General features: G+C 34.5%; 1 long non-coding RNA gene across 1 annotated transcript; it reads right to left on the bottom strand.

Moving 5' to 3' along the window:
• Positions 1–7,859: 7,859 nt before the first annotated feature.
• Positions 7,860–9,315, bottom strand: LOC143537705 (uncharacterized). Its single transcript, XR_013136112.1, has 2 exons — positions 8,488–9,315; positions 7,860–7,969 (listed from the first exon to the last, which is right to left on the bottom strand). It is a non-coding gene; the product is annotated as an uncharacterized LOC143537705 (long non-coding RNA).
• Positions 9,316–18,307: the final 8,992 nt, after the last annotated feature.

Genomic DNA, 18,307 nt, shown 5'->3' on the forward strand with positions numbered 1-18,307 from the left:
AACCTTAGCACCACCTATCATCCACAAACTGATGGTCAAAGCGAAAGGACGATTCAAACATTGGAAGATATGCTCCGCGCTTGTGTGATAGACTTAGGTGGAAGTTGGGATGACCACTTACCGCTAATGGAATTCTCGTATAACAATAGTTATCATACAAGCATTCAAGCCGCACCATTCGAGCCGTTATATGGTCGAAAATGTAGAACGCCCGTGTGTTGGTCTGAAACCGGAGACAATCAATTGTCTGGACCCGAAATAGTCCAAGAAACCACCGAAAAAGTTCTTCAAATTCGAGAGCGACTTAAGACGGCACGTGATCGCCAAAAGAGTTACGCCGATGTCCGTCGAAAACCGCTAGAATTCAATATCGGTGACAAAGTGTTATTAAAAGTCTCACCATGGAAAGGCGTCGTTCGCTTCGGCAAGAAAGAAAAGCTAAGTACTCGATTCGTTGGACCCTTCGAGGTACTCGAACGTAATGGTAATGTTGCATACCATTTGCAACTACCCAAGGAAATGCAAGGAATACACGACGTATTTCATATTTCGAATCTGCGTAAATGTTTAGCCGATGAATCTCTTTCGATGCCACTAAAAGACATAGAAATTAACCAAAACTTAAAATTCATTGAAAGATCAATACAAATAGAATATTCGAAAACGAAGAAACTTAAAAGACGAACATTGAAAATTTTAAAAGTAAAATGGGATTCCCGAAGAGGACCCGAGTACACATGGGAACTCGAGTCCGAAATGAGAAATAAATACCCCCACTTATTCTCGTGAAGCAATCTCGAGGACGAGATTTATTTCAAAGTAGGGAGGATGTAACATCACGGAAATTCCGGGGCAAAAATGCCAAAATCCAAAGTCTAGGGACCAATTCTGCCAAATTCCAAACGTGAGGGACAAAAATGTAAATTCTGTTTTCCTGACCCATCGCGTAGCGCGATGGGTTGTCTAAAACGTGTGCCATGTGGCACACGGTGGCACCGTCTGCCGCCACGTGGCAAGTCTACTAGGTGACGCATCCAACTACGTTGCGATACGCGACGGGTGCCCAAGAGGTCGTCGCGTACCGCGACGAGCTTCCAAAAATCGCTTATAAATAGCAGCCATGGGGTTGTTCATTTGACACATCAAACCACAGCTCTCATCTCTCTCTCTACAATACCCACTCTCTCTCTAAGATTCCTCGTAAAACGTACCACGACAAATATCGATTTCCGCACCCAAAATACCAACATACCTCGATAATTGTGCCACCTCCCGACGATGTTATTAGCAGGAAGATGTTATTGGTGTGACGTTCCGACAAGTTACCTCGTAAAGCATGCCGACGTGGAAAAATATTGGTGTGTCTCGTTTTGCGTGCCGAAGTGATGAGTTGATTAAAGCGAGAACTGAAAAGTGATAAATGGCGTCGAAGTGTTGCTCGACTTTCTAGGGTATTTATAAGCTGACAAAGGTAGGCATAATGCCCGAATAAAATAATAATAAAATATTATAAAGGCTTAATACCCTAAGTCGAAATTATACTCGATATCTCAAGAAATATACATAACAAAGAAAAGAAAAGAAAAAGAGATATAAATATACTTATATATGTGTGTGTAAGTATATATATAATTATTTGTTATGAATATTATTTAAGTAATAACGAGTATTCTTATATAATAAAGAAACGAATACGTTTCTTAAAGAAGAAGAAACGTAGGGTTTTTATAATAAACAAAAGGTTTATGAATATTACTTTTTAACTAAAGGTTTTAAAGTAAAAGAGTATTGAACTAAAAGTTCATCGAGATAAATAAGACTAAAAGGTCTTAAGCCGGATTGTATATCCGACTAACAAAAGTTATACTCGTACTGTAGGTGCGAAATAGCAATGGAAAGGCTCGCGGACGGTGTGTGAAGCCGATCCTAATAAAAAGGTGAATACGCCCCACTTTTACAAACTTGTTTTCAAACAATCAAACGTGTTATGTGTAAAATTTTACATGAGACTAAGTGTCTCTAAAAACATTGTAAATAAGAGTATAAGCCTAGCCCTCAGGCTATAGTATACGATTGTCTGGATCCTTACATATGTGGTAAAATGCGGTGGGCGCATCGCACCATGCTTGGTCACGACCTCCAGCCACGATGGGCCGGACCTAAGTTACGTTCGAGTGAGACTGACCATGTGTATATTTATGGTACCTAAGTTATGTCGAAACTCTGTGGTGTTTTGCTGAGGTGACCTAGTGTACAGACTTGAGTTTATAATGTGTTGTTTTAACTTGATTATTCCTAAGCCAAGATGGGCCGAGACTTACGTGGTCCCGAGGGGTGATTAAGTAAAGAAAATATTTTAGGGTCAGCATATTCTCCAGCATTCGATACTGACGTATTTTCTAATATTTTGCAGGTAATCAAGAATAGAGCTTGAAGGACGAAGGGCTCAAGAATCCGATGGCTCGGATAATTTTGTTTAAATATTAAATATGATGTTTTTGTAAACTTTATAAACAAGTAAAACTAAAACGAAACCTTTTGTCTCGTCTTTTGTATTGTAAATATTTTAACTTAAATCCACATGTTTTTATAAGACTTCCGCTTATAACCCGTGTGTTTGTTTCTTAAGATCGGCTGTCGGCGCGGGTTTGAATCCTGACAGCCCGTTTTTGTTGTTCATTTTTTTTGTAACAACTATTATATTATCATATTATTCAAATAATTTATATTTTTATATATTATGTAAGTCCCCATTCTGAGTGCTATACTTTGGCGTTGGATTTACTCATAAACACAGTTCTAAATATCAGAGTTAAATTAAACTTTCGCGGAATAAATAAAACTTCAATCATCGTTACAAAACATTCAAACTTGTCTTTAAAAACATAATATAAAAATATCTTATTTAAACATCATGGAAAATCTTCAGCCAGTCTCGTCAGCCCTGCCATGTGTCTCTCTCTGGCTAGCTGCTTCAGCCTATTTACCTGAGTGCATACTTAAAGTCAGCTACGCTGAGTGAGCTCTAGTTAATCAGGCATCAAACAATACATACACTTACTTTCATATATGCATCCGAATATACATATTATACACTTTACCCTTTTACCTTTCTTTCGTACACACATTTATTCATACATGCATTCTTTCATACTTTCATACTACATGCATAACTTTCTTTACCATCTCAGATATTATTAGGGTCTAGTTCTTCGATCTCATATATTTTTAGGGTCTGGTCCCTTCTGTCTCAGATATTATTAGGGTCTGGTCCCTTCTATCTCAGATATTAGTAGGGTCTGGTCCCTTCTTTCCATACAACCATACGTACACTTCTTTACACATACATTTTATTATATACTTCCATACATACTCTTAATCATTCGTGTATCATTCATGCATCTTATATACAACTCACCCCTGGAGATACGTGCAATATCCGAAGATCGTTCACGTACCGACAAGCATTCATTCATAACCTCAATCACTATCACATAAATCTTATAAGGCATACACTTACCACTTAAGGTAAGTGTATTAACTAGTCACATCGAGTATGCACACTGCCCCGAAAACATAACAAGAAAATGGGGCTAGAAACTCACCTGCAAGCAATTTTTTTCTGGATTTACTTTATGCCCTTCTTGAGATGTGCACGGCTAACTGTGTATTAATCATAGTATCAATTAACTACTTATAAATATACCATACTTCTAAGTTATTATAACCCTCGGGGTTCTAGGGGAGGCGGCCCCTAGCGGGGTCCAAGGGGCAGAGCCCCTGGCTGGTGTTAAGCTGACAGGTCAGCTTGGAAAAATTTATTTTCATAAATAAGTCTTTACTAAAAACCTCATCATAAAATTGAAGTTCAATTATTTAATCAAATCAAATCTTCATTTAAAACGTTAGCTTTCATTATTATTTATTTACATATTCTTATCTTAACCATCATTTAAGTCCATATCTATCGTTTACATACGTATATGTTGTTTATCTTTCGTTTATTTGGAAAAATCATTCTGGCGTATAAGTTCGTTGCGGGCATGTAAGTAGATCCAGCGTATAAGTCCTTTTCCAACGTATAAGTTCTTTAGCGTGTAAGTCATACATATAAGTTTATGCACTTATACGACCATACATTCATATACAGGCATACATACATATACGTTTGTATACATATACGGACATACATACACATGCGTTTAATATACATGTACGGGTATACATACATATACGTTTAATATACATCTACGGGCATACATATATATAATATACATATACGGGCATACATACATATACGGGCGTATACATACACGTTGCTTATACTTATACGGTCGTTGCACTTATACACTTCAAGGTTCAGTTCAGCTATCTTATTACGCGTTTTAAAGGTTTTTCTTTGATACTGGCGTCGTCAGCCGCCGTTAACCACCATGGTTGGTCGGGTTGGGTAGTTTCTGGGTGTATAGATCTTAGCTAAGGTGGTCCTTAAGCTCGTTATTGGTTGATTAGACACCCAAATAAAGCTAGATCTAGATTCAAACGGCTCATACGGCATCACGGGGCTAAAGTGTTGGGTTCTAACATGTTGGGTCAGCTGAGATGAATGATTTCTTACCTTTGGTTGGTCTTGGATCGTTGAATATAGTAGAGTACAGAGTGTTTGGTTTAAGTGTGTGTTTTTTATGGTGTAGAATGGATGGAAATGGAAAGAATTAGGGTGTAAGGGGTATTTATACCCCTTAAACCCAAGGACCATATGCCCATCACTTCTTTTTAGTCCATAATTAATTAAAACTCACCATCCCTTTTATTTTATTATTTTATTACTATCTCTACTAACTCAAAATGATTCCTCCAACGAAATACATATATATATATATATATATATATATTATTCTAGGATATTTCGGGATGTGACATATTATAAATACAATAACGAATAGATATTTTTATAAAACCGACACCTTATATTGATGTTTCTGGACGTTACTCGTCTTTGATTTTTAACCATTATATATGTATGTCAGGTATAAATATAACTTTATAATATATGTATATATATGTGTGTGTGTGTGTGTATGTATATATCCGTTTTTGTTATTAAAAAAATGGTATCACTACTAGAAAATGAGGCTAATGCAACCTTATAAATGCAACATTTTTCAGTTATGTTGCATTTGACTCTAATGCAACTCTGTTAAACATAAAGGTTGCATTAAGAGATCTAATACAACCTTTTTCATAAAAAGTTGCAAATTTTTATTGAAATTGCAACCTTTCTGTTTAAAAGTTGCAAATGTTACTATAAGTTGCAACTTTTTTTCTTAAAAGATTACAAATATCATTAAAATTTGCATCTTTTGTTAATAAGGTTGCATTGTTAAAATTATAAATGCAAATCTTGTTTTAAAAGGCCGAACACTACCACCACTACTTGAACATCATTGCTGACCACCACCGAAACCTTCTGCGTGTTAGGAATTCATTCTAAACTTATCATACCAACGCACAGACGTTCCTCCCCATCGTCGAAGCCCAAGTTCATAGCCTAAGTGGTTGGGTGTTCGCTGGATTTGCCTCAAACCACCCCATCACCATCATACAGTTGTTCTACTGCCAGTTTCGCCAATGAATTCGATGATGGTTCAAGGGTTTCGACAACATTAATAATTGAGGCTTTAACTAGAAAAAGGATTTTAAAGGTCTGCTCTAAGGTTATAAAGTGGTTTTGGAACGAATATATTAAGTTTTCTAGCATAATAAGTTTTTTCCGTCAACTGGTGACTAACGATGTTAGATGCAATCTAGTCGCGGATCGTTGGGGGAAGATATGTTAAAAGATGGTCCGTCAACAACTAACTCTTTAGTTAAAACTATATTTAGCAATTTATCAATAATCATTAATAGAGTTAATTTAAATCAATTTTTCATAATTAAATAACACCGTCAATAAGTAAATTTAGTTATTAATTCCCACCCTTAAAAAATTTGCTTTACGGGAAAGTTTTATTTTCAATCTCTTTTTCCAAGCCCGCCTAAGCTTCCCCCCTTTTTCAATCGTCACCCCATGCAGGTCAGTTTAAACTGTAAACGCCCCCCACCGACCGATTTGCTGTGTTTGATTGCGCAGATTATCCACCGATGTGTCAGCAGGCTGTGAATTGATTGATTGAACGACAAAATAAACCCTACATTTGTAGGTCCATTTGCGACTAATATCAATCAGAAATTATTGAACTCCATCTCTAAATCGATTCTATAAGGTGTAGAAATAGTCGATCAATTGATTTTAGGGTTCACGTTTTACGGCACTGTGCTAATCTGGTTTATAATTGTAACTTCCAAGCAATAAAAAGGTCCAAATTCGAGTGTTGTTTAAAGTTTCATTATTTGCACTGCCCGATTATAGTTTTTAAATACTCAAACCTAAAATGTATATTCTAATATATCGTATAGGAAATTTTGAGACAAAACACACGTCGTTATTGATCATATGAGTTGGCAAAAGTAAATTGCTATTTACATCAATTTTTGCTATTTATGTATTCCATCAATCTGAATTAGTCAAATTTGTTTTGATTGGTGGTGCTATTTGATATTCCAACATTTTATTTTCATGTGATTTAAATATAAGCCATGAGGTTTAGTGTTCTTTACCTTTTCTTTTATATGTAATGATGATGATGTAGAGAATCTAGATGCCTCTACGAGTTCAGTTTGTGTAGATAATGATAATGGTGAGCATAATTGGGTGTTAATATCACTTTCTGAATCTAGTGTTGATTGTGTTATTGGTGTTAATATCACTTTCTAACCTTAATAATCTCAACTCAATTAAGCTAACTTTTAATCTCAGAAGCACCATAACTAGATATTATGTGTATTGGCTACTACATAATAATCCTATTATTTAGCGCCTTTTTTTTTCTTAGCGACATATATAACAGGTTTGCTTCTTTATCTTTGATTCAATCATTAAATATGGCTTCAAAACAAGTTTTGTAGGGATATAATACTATGTAAAACACCAAATTTACTTACTTTAATACAAGATTATACGTTAACAAAAAAGATGATGCTGCGTGAACCAAAACTAGAGTATTGATCAATTAGAAGATGGCTGCAGAACAATATATATCGGCTGCAGAAATATTCTTGGTATTTGCTTGTATTGATTGATTAGAAGATGCTTAAATTGGTTTTTGTAAGTATTAATTTCATTATGTTCTTGTTGATATGTATAATTTTTTTTCACATGAGAGGCTTGACTTGGCTTATCTCGTTTATAACACTGGATATACTTTTAATTTCAAAAAAATACTCGATTACCTGACATGCTTAACCGGAAACCCAAAATCAGTTAGATAGTCAATGTTTAATAAAAGTTTATTAGAAATCAAACTTTAATAAATTACCAGTTTTATACTCTATATGGTTTATTGAACTAATTTAGATTCAACCTGAGCAAAAATTTTAATACCATAGTTACTAATCGGCAATAGTGGCATGTGATTCCATGCATTAGAAATCTTATTAGGCAATAATTAGTTTCTGGGGATTAAATTAAAAGGAATCACCATTCAACACCAAAAGTATATTTCTTTTTGACATTTTACTACTATAATGAAATGAAATCTCAATTTTTGTTGTAGGGTACAACTGAGTTGAATCAGTGGGAGAGTGGACGGAAAAAGTTATCAAGTGGGAGCTTTGTAGACTTATGAAAGAAACGAGTAAGTACACACTATTTGATTTAAATAGATTCATTTTGTGCCTCTGCATGTGTAATTCTTATTCCAAAAAACAATAAGTTCCCCTCTGTTGGCCTTTTAACCAAGTTCAGCTTTGGCTTGATGAATAAATTAAAATAATGACCCATACAAGGAATTACCCGCTTTAAACCAAATGTTTTAACATACAGGTAAAAAAGACACATACAAGGACGTGAATATATGATGACATGTTCCTTTTGTTGACACTAAACTAGGTTTTAGCAAGAGAGTGTTGGTCGGTTATTTTTTCAGGTTTTGGGTTTATTGGGTCTTTTTGAGACATTAATTCCAAGATTGCAGTGTCATTGCTTCATAGTGTCATGAATTTGGTCCCCAACCAGACTATTAAAATACACATATGGGGTTGTATAGTTTCATTACGCCATTTGACAAATAAAAAAAACATCATTTTATAAACTTGAGCAGTAGAATTATTGACAACAAATTTACAATGTCACAGATGAGGATCAAGTTTATCTCCGCAGCCTCGTGATTTCATCAGTTCAGTGGCATCATTCTTTATGTTGTAGGTTTGTACGCTGAAATGTTATATTGCAGGTTCGCACACCGAAATGTCATATTGCAGGTTCGCACACTGAAATGCCATACTGCAGGTATGCATGCTGCCGGCTACAACTTCTTTGTCGATGAGTGTATTTTTTAACAGATAACAAGAAAACAACCTTTGCATTTTTTAACGTTCACTCGCAACATGATTTAAGGTATATAAAGTTGTTTTTGATTTTTGAAAATATTTTCTTCACTTTTTGGACAATATTGCAGGAACAAATGAAGAACCACTAGTCTATAAATGATGGTAATGTTATGGTAAAGCCTTTTCCAGCTGTAATGAACAAAGATACAATGATATCACTGACTTTATGACAGAGGTGTTACAAATACATTGATAAAAAGAGTAGACGATACTTGCACATGATTTTGGAGGGGGCTTATGTAATCATTTTGACAGAGAGCCTCAAAGTTGGAAAACACGCTTGCTTGAAATGTGAAAAGAGCTTGAAGAGGAACGTAAAAGGGAAAAGGCTGAGCTAGAAGCTTTGCAAAAAGATTACGACAACGAACGAACAAACTTTGTCACTCTAATGCGAAGTATAATGGAAAAGTTGCATGCTGAAGTACTTTAGGATCTTAGAGATAAGTAGACGGTTTTCGTTACCTTTTATCATTGTATTAACACCTTTGTTTATTACATTGTTATTTTGAGTTTGGACCTATGTAGAATTACGATATATCTATTATATTAATGTTAATATTGTGTTGGTGCAATTGAGATACTATTTAATAGAAATTTTGGTACTTGAAACAATGATACAATAGAGTTGCATTTGATTGAAAAAAGTTGCATTTGTGTAACTCAAATATTAGAGAAATGTTGCAGTTGATGTGAAAAAAGGTTGCATTTGACTATTATAAAAGTTGCAATTAAAATTAAAAAGGTTGCACTAACATTTGAAAAGGTTGCATCATAAAAAGGTTGCATTTAAATAGTACGTGCAACTCTTTCGAAAAAGGTTGCATTAGGTCTAATGCAACTTCACCTAATGCAGCCCTTGATAAAAGGTTGCATTAGGCCTAATGCAGCCTTTTCAAGGCCTAATTCAACTTTTTATCAGGGTTGTATTAGCTTCATTTTCTTGTAGTGTATAATAATTATATAAAAAGAGTATACATTAACTATAATTTTCGTAAACCGATTTCGTTAAAGATTCGAAATACTTATTCATTTAAAAGATTAAATACTACATTTATATATTTATTTAATATATTTATTTAAACGTTATTATTACATATTATAATTAATTACTTAAACATTTACCTATTTAAACGTTTATATACTTGTATTTTATTTATTCGAATATTTATAAGTATATCTCATTTTTTTATTAACCAAAATATTTATTTTATTATTTTAACTATATATTTACCTAAATATCATTTTAAGGATATTTAATATTAAATTTATTTATTTAAATGATTTAATTATTTGTTCTATCAAGTATAAAATTGATGATATTTCGAAATAATTCTTTTAAACAAAAGATATATAACAGTAATATTGGTCTACAATAATAACAATAGTAAGCAATCGTTCAATCAATAAGCAATCTAATCTCAAACATAACCTAATCACATCAAAATCTTAATTTATTAAATCACGTTATATCTTTATAATTAATCTTATTACCATTATTTAACTAGAAATCCTTGATGGTATATCCCGAAGGATTTATCTTTCTCACATCATCACTTATATTTCGTTCATCCGATCATGTTAGTATCACATTCCCCCCTTTTTACACTCATTTTATACTATTTTGGGACGTATGTGTTACTATTTATTTCCCTATTATCTAATACACAAATTGCAAATGTTTGTCACTTGTGTTTAACATTTTATACCTTACTTGTTATGTGCTTACATGCTCTATTTGAATCGCATTCGGAGAGGTCCAACATAATCTCAGAACAATATGATCATACGACCGTCGTAATAGCCATTGTCAGTTTATCTGGCATTGTGCTTATCGACAACTCATTTACTTGCTCATTAATTGAATTGCTTATCTCATTTGACATTGTTGCATTTTTATTTATTATCATATATACACAAAATCTGGTGTGCTAGTCACTCAACCTCGTGCTGACAAACCCTGTTGTATTTTTGACGAATATGTAGGTTACCGCATGTTATGATTATCAAGATTGTTTGATGCAACTTATGATGCATGTTAAAGAAGAAGATATAAGAATTTAATTTTGGATGTTTATTTTACTTGTTTATTTATGAATTTAATATACTAGAATTATTTGAATTTGTTGTACTATTTAAATTGGAATAATAGATATCATAATTTTAAATTTTGCATGATAGTACCTTGAGAACTGTGAGCAATCAGCTCACGCCCCGACATTTTCGCCTTAGATTGGGGTGTGACAATAGAAAAGAAAATTAACCTCAAAGCCAATTAACCCAATTAACATAGAGAAGTAAAGATCAATTGATGTATGAACGCAAAAATCAATGTACAAAGTATGGACACAACTGAATCCACTTATTATTTTGGAAACTGAATAATCAAATATTTGTGAAGCATTATCTATATATGCTAATTATTATAATCAAAAACAGAATAACAAAACAACAATAGATTACCTAAATGACCAAATCAACTAAGACCCCACCTCCCTTCCTATGATTCTGTCAATGACGGCCAGCTGCAAAATCACTAATAAACCTATAATAGTATTTTGGCCAATAATTGAGATGCAATGATCACTACAGCCAACGTTGCGACTGTTGAGTCATCAACATGCAAAATCGTCACTTGTAAGGACAAGTCTACGTCACACCACGGAGACGATAAATACAATCCGAAAATAAATGCGACCACAAATCACCCTCACCGCCTAGGGTTCTGAAATTGGACCCAGTAACAGTATGTGATTGTTGTGACAGATCACCGCAACCACTACACGACCGCCACCTAGGGTTCTGAAACCCGATTATTGTAGGTGACGACTGCGATAATCAGTGTAAAACAAAGAGGTCGAATGAAGAGATGTCGTGTAACATCCTGGATTTTGAAAAGAATACATAAAATAAATTTCGTTTATTTTATAATGCGTCGTTAATCAGTTCAGATAAATAATCTAGAAGAGTGTGGGCTTGGACATTTAAAAAATGGAATAAAGGATGGAATGGGCTTTAGGTTCATGGGCTTAAAGGAGTATAAATACCTCTTAAACCCTAAACCTTTCCATTTCTATCTATCTCTACACCATAGCCTACACCTTCAAAAAAACACACACACGTTCCTTTATTCTGAACCAAGATTCGAATGTGAGAACCCGAGTTTGATAGTGTTAGAGCATCGTAACGAGCCAAAGCCGATATCAAAACTAGATCGCTTGCGTAAACCGAATCGTTTAAGGTATGCTTATAATGAGATCTTGTTCATTTAGGTTCGGATTAGTTTAGAAATCTTAGATCTGTAAGATTATGGTGAAAACGAATCAAACATGATTATCCCTACTAAAATTTGTTAACATTTAATAGGATAGTTGTTAGTATAAGGAAGCCATATCATATATCAATCAAATACACCATTTAAACTCGATGTTGGGATGTTTGAATGATTAGGGTTTGTAGGCGCTATGAATACGAGCCTACTGATACCAATTTCATGTTGTTTTGTTGAGATTTGAGGTTCAATTGCAAATCTTGTTCATGTTGACCCGTTTTGTGCTCTTGACGATTTTGACTTTGACCTCTGAGTCAAAGTTTGGATAAGACTGATGCTCATTCGTTATGTTGAACGAATTGCTGGTCATTCGTTACTCACCCATTCGCTATGTTAAGATAACGAATCAGGTCATTCGTTACTCACCCATTCGCTATGTTAAGATAACGAATCAGGTCATTCGTTACTCACCCATTCGCTATGTTAAGATAACGAATCAGGCCATTCGTTACTCACCCATTCGCTATGTAAAGATAACGAATCAGGTCATTCGTTACTCACCCATTCGCTATGTTAAGATAACGAATCAGGTCATTCGTTACTCACCCATTTGCTATGTTAAGATAACGAATCAGGTCATTCGTTACTCACCCCTTTCGCTATTTTAAGATAACGAATCAGGTCATTCGTTACTCACCCATTCACTATGTTAAGATAACGAATCATGTCATTCACTTTAAGATACACTTGTAATGAATGAGGCTTAATCAGAGGCCATTCGTTATAGCGAATGAGTTAGTAAATAAAATACTCCCTCCGTCCCTTTGAAAGTGTCTACATTTCCATTTTAGTTTGTCCCATTGCAAATGTCCACTTTTAAAATTTATTAACTAATTTTCAAGTTTACCATTACACAAATACAATCATTGAAACTTTTTAAATTTTGTCTTTTTATATATGTAAGGGGCATTAAAGTCATTTGTTAAGCAAAAAGTGCAATAATTCAAAGTTTCTTAAAATTTGTGTTTTTCAAACCATGACACTTGTTATGGGACGGAGGAAGTAATAAATTAAGAATTCCAAGGAAAATTGTGTTAAGGAAGTTAAAGGAAATAAAATTTTTCCAAGTTGACCTAGCAGCTCGACCCCAGCCAGGGGCTCTGCCTCTTAGACCCTGCTAGGGGCTGTCGCCCCTAGAACCTCGCTGCTAGGGGCGCTGTCACCGGACCCCGTTCCTTGAGGGATTTCATTAAACTAGAAATAAGTTATAGATAGTGATAGTTAATTGATGCGTGTAATTGTTATATAGTTAGTCGTGCCCAGTTAAAGAAAGGAGTTACCATTAACTCTGAGAGGAACCGAGTTCAGGTGAGTTTCTAGCCCCATTTCCTTGTTATGTTTTCGGGGTTGTGTGCATACTCGATGTGATTAGTTAATACACTTACCTTAAGTGGTAAGTGTATACCTTATATGATTTAATGTATGAATGAATGTTTGACGATACATGAACGATCTTCGGATATTGCATGTACCGCCAGGTAATAGTGTGATATGTTATTGTGTTACGATGATGTATGAATGATACATGAAAGTTGTGGAAAAGATTAAGTGTATGTGTAAAAGTACATAAATTTAAATATAAAGAAGACAATGTATGGTTGTATGAAGGTATGCTTAAAGGGTCGCATACCCTAATTATGTATGCAAAGGTTACAGGATTGCATAATCTAATAATATATGCGAAGGTTACAGGGTTTCATACCCAAATAATATATGCGAAGGTTATAGGGTTGTATACCCTAATAATATATGCGACGGTTACATATTTGCACACCCTAATAATATATGCGAAGGTTACAGGGTTGCATACCCTAATAATATATGCGAAGGTTATAGGGCAAAACGCTCTTTAAAATGTAGATATAATTCCGTATGTATAAGTAAGCTAAAACAAGAAAGAATGAAAGTATGAAAGAAAGAAAGTATGTATGTACGAATGAAAGAAATGTTACAGGCTAAGTATGTAATATGTGTCTTCGGATACGTATATATATAAGTATGTGAATGTATTGTATGTTGCCCGATTAATTAGAACTCACTCAGCGTAGCTGACTTTTAGTATACACGCAGGTTAATAGACTAAAGCAATTAGCTTGAGGGGGATACATGGCAGAATTGATGAGGCTGGCATCTAAAGATTTGTCATGATATTTGATACTATGTTTTATGTTATGTTTAAAAGACAAGTTATGAATATTTGTAATGAATGGTTGACCTTTATTATTATTCCGCGAAAGTTTAGTTAACTCTGATATATATAGAACTATGTTATGAGTAAATCCAACATCAAAGTAGGTCACCGGAACCGGGGCCTTACATGTCGGCAAAAGAAGTTGAAGATTGAGATGATGCTATGACAACCTTAAAGCAAAGTTGAACTACAATGATATAGCAAGGGAACACGTGGAAAGTGAGATACCACTTGTCTGGAAACTAACCAAAAGGAGCACAATAGAAAGAGTGCAAATGAAGATACAAAGGGTACAAAAGACACAACCTAAGATACAAAACATTGATGCACACTTTACTTATATATGTAATATAACTTAACTAAATAATAACACACCATTAAGTAAACGAAATTCTTTTATTTATTATTATCAGAAGTAGGATGTTACAGAAATGATGCCGAAATTCAAACGGTCTCGTACCACCACCACCTTCTTCGACCGCTGCCACACTTCCCACCCACCCTCTAGTTATGAAAACCCAATGTTAACCCATCGCATCTTAGATGAGTACCTTAAGAAAATCGGTTTACCAAAGTTTCCTCTTCCTCCGCCAGCAGAAAATCTTCCCCCCAACGTGTCGCTAAACAAGAAACCCCAACAAACTCTTCACCTCCCTGACAACCAGAATGTGTGCTGCTTTGTTGGTGGACTGTCCTTTGGTTCAACTGAGACAGACCTGTTCAACTTGGAAGTTCGATGACATCATTCGTACCTATGTAATACAGGATACAAACAGGATGTCTAAAGGCTACGCCTTCATAACATACTGAGAAGACAATGCCGATGCCAACATTATACAAGCTATGAACGGGTGCGACATTCTTGGACGGAGGATAACCAGTGGCTCCCACTCTTCGCTAGCTATTGTCAAACAGAATGAAGATCTTGAATATATGTAATAAATTTGGAAACAATTCAAACCGGTTTAAAATTTGGTTTTGTGTTTGAGACTATGAGCTTCTTCATTCGATCGTGTTCTTGATCAGGAATTCATAGTTAACTTTATCAAGCTATCGTTTTACAGTAGTTCAACAATTTAGAGGTTTATTATTCAGGAAATACTCTCAATCAAGTTAAGAAAAGTTAAGCGAACCAAGCTAGTTTCTGGAACCCCTTCTCTATTAAATGTTTTTATGGTTGGTTTGCATGCGTATGTGTCAGGTAAGATAACGATTAGTTATGTCTAAAGATTTTAGTCATAGGTCAGTTAGACACATTAGATGGGTACAACTAGATCCCATTGTATGAAGAAAAATAATCCTCTCTTAAGGATAAAATGGTGGGGGAAACCCTTTACAATAGAGGGAACCCTTTTCCTACAAAAATATTTAATATTTCAAGGGTTTCCTTATAAAACGAAGAACCCCCTCTAGGGAATGACGTATCTGAAAAGTTCTTTCCATAAGGAAAATAAAACCTCTTTAGAAACATTTCACATTTTAAGGGGGGTGTTTGGTACAGAGAATGGAAAAGGAGAGAAAATATAAATGGAAATGGAATTGTAGAGAAAGAGAATTGGTATGGAGAATGAGAATCATTTCTCTTGTTTGGTACACGAGAAAATAAACAGAGAACTCTACCATACCCAACCCCACCTCCACCCAACCTGACACCACTCACCACCGCAGCCCCACCACCACCAGCACCACCACCACAACCAGCCCCACCACCACAGCCCCACACCACCAGCACCACCACCACAGCCCTTTCTTCAACCACAGCCCACCATCACCGGCTGCCGCCACCAAATCCCCTTCTTCAACCACAGTACACAAGAAATTAAAAAGATTCAAATTTTTGGAACATAAGATATAGAAAAAGGAGGATCGGATCTGTCATCACTGCCTCTTTGGAGATTTTGTGGTGGTGGTTGTAGGTGGCGATGATGATGATGATGATAAGCAGCAAGCCACCTGCGACCACCGTCGATTTCCACCACCACTGTCACCCACCTGCGACCACAATCACCCGACCATCTGAAAACCCTAACCTACCACGAACCACCACTTGAAACCCTAATCTCCGTTCACCCGTACCACCTGCAACCTACAACCGGTTACCATCTCTGTGTTCACCACTGCGAACGGCGGAGACGGGGTGGTGGTTGCAGACTTGGAGACGAGGTGGCGGTTGCAGACTTGGAGACAAGGTGGTGGGCGGAGACGGGGTGGTGGCCGGAGACGGGGTGGTGGCCGGGAGACGAGGTGGTGACATGCTATGAGGAGGCTGCTGAGAAATGGATTTCTCTTTGTTTTAAAGAGAAATGGAATTCTCTAGTTTTAGAGAAATAGAAAGAGAAATAGAAATGAAAAGTGGAAAACAAACAAAAGAAATATTTCTAATTCCATTTCTCCCCAATCAAATCCCTCTACCAAACACCCCCTAAGAGTATTCAATGATGAAGAACACACACCTTCACCACCACTACCACCACCAACAGATCAGGAATTGCACTAACGAGTCCGTCGTTGAATTTCGATCGTCGAATAGCAGCTCATGCCAACCGATTCCAATAATCAAACACCTTCGCCATCTTTCAAGTTGCCAACTTGAAAAACCTAATTTCACTATAACAAATTTAGTCAATGGTTTAAATTTCAATAGAACTTTGTGATACATTAGGGACTAAGAAATGTCAATTACCGACAAAGGGTTTAGATGCATTTGTTTATATCGCTTCCGCGAGGATCTAGCAAATCTTTTTGAGGAATATGATCGGCCATCTACCTTGTACTCTTCATCGAATCTTAAAACAAGAGTGTTTCCTTAGCCGCTAAAGAAATCCTCACCTCTTGAGACGTCGTCATCGAAATCACCTCTTATGTTTTGTTTCTTACTTACCGCCGAGATCTATTATCACTAGCGTGAACAATTTCACTTAATAGATGTTGAAACATAATAGGTTTCCTTGGGTTTCTCCTTTTTCATTATTATATATTTCACCATAGTTGTGTTTGTTCACCTCACTTGTTAAAAAGACTATACTTGTTTTCACCTCAATTATTAAAAACACAATACTTGTGTTCTTTCACCATTGTGTTTTTCACCACATATGTAAAAAAAACACACTGGACCATAATACCCTAGCACCCTTATATGTTCATAAAGTTCACTCATTTAGTCTTAAGTCATCTATTACACAATCTATTTGTTATAATTTTTTTTAGTCTTTTAATGAAAAACAAACTTCCTATTTTAAAATAACCCTACATATTAATAGAAAATAGTTAATTGTTATTTGTATTTTACAAGCTATATCATCATAATACTTAATATCTAATTAAATTTTATTTTTCGTTTGTGTTGTTCATATAAGTTTGTTCATATATATTTGTTTACATTATTTCATATATGCTCATTTATTTTGTTCAAATATGATCGTGAAATGTTTGTTTAGATTAACAAATGAACATAAACGAACACGAGCATGTCCATTTTTTAAAGGGTGCTGCTAAACGTACCCCCATCCCATCCATATTTACTAAACATACCCCTCACTCAAGTTTACATTAATACAATTTAAACTTTTTTTGTTGTTTCTTTTGTCATCTTGTTATCTTTTATTATCATTATTATTTTTATAAAAGCATTTTTTCTATTTTATCTAACAATATTTTTTCTATTTATCTTTTTATGTATATTTAAAAGCCTTTGATAAAAACATATTTTTTTCTTACTTAGAAAAATATTTTTTTTCTTAATTAAAAAACATTGTTTTTCTTGTTTCAAAAAATGTTTTATTTTTCTATAGTTGTTATAATCTTTTTGAGAGTGTTTTTTTTTTTTAAATTAAAAGATTGTTTACATATTTTATAAAAAAATAATATTATTTTTTGTAAATAAAAAGTTTAAATAACATACAACTTGATAAAAAAAAATTGGCTCTTTACTTAGGTAACAAAAAAATGTCAAATTGTTTTAATACATTTTATAAATATAATAAAGAACTAGCTAGAGAAATCATATAAAACTTTTTAATACATGTAAAAAAATAAACAAACTTTTAATAAGATCTTAAAGAAATAAAATAATAAAACGAATAACAAAATATATAAAAAACTGTAAAACAAAAATAAAACTTAATAGTTTTATTTGATATTTTGAGAGAATTATAAAATAAAATAAAATGGGCTAACATGTTAATTATAGATGTTAAAGGGGAAATGAAAGTTCGGGAGGAAGAGGGGTTATGGTTAGCAATGAAGGGGGTACGTTTAACCTAAACCTTTTTAATTTAAAAAATGGGCATCAACACAGG

This window comes from Bidens hawaiensis, unplaced genomic scaffold (genome assembly GCF_021521415.1).
Source record: "Bidens hawaiensis isolate Kalapana, Puna unplaced genomic scaffold, B.hawaiensis_p1.1 tig00011307_1, whole genome shotgun sequence".
Taxonomy (NCBI): Eukaryota; Viridiplantae; Streptophyta; class Magnoliopsida; order Asterales; family Asteraceae; genus Bidens; species Bidens hawaiensis.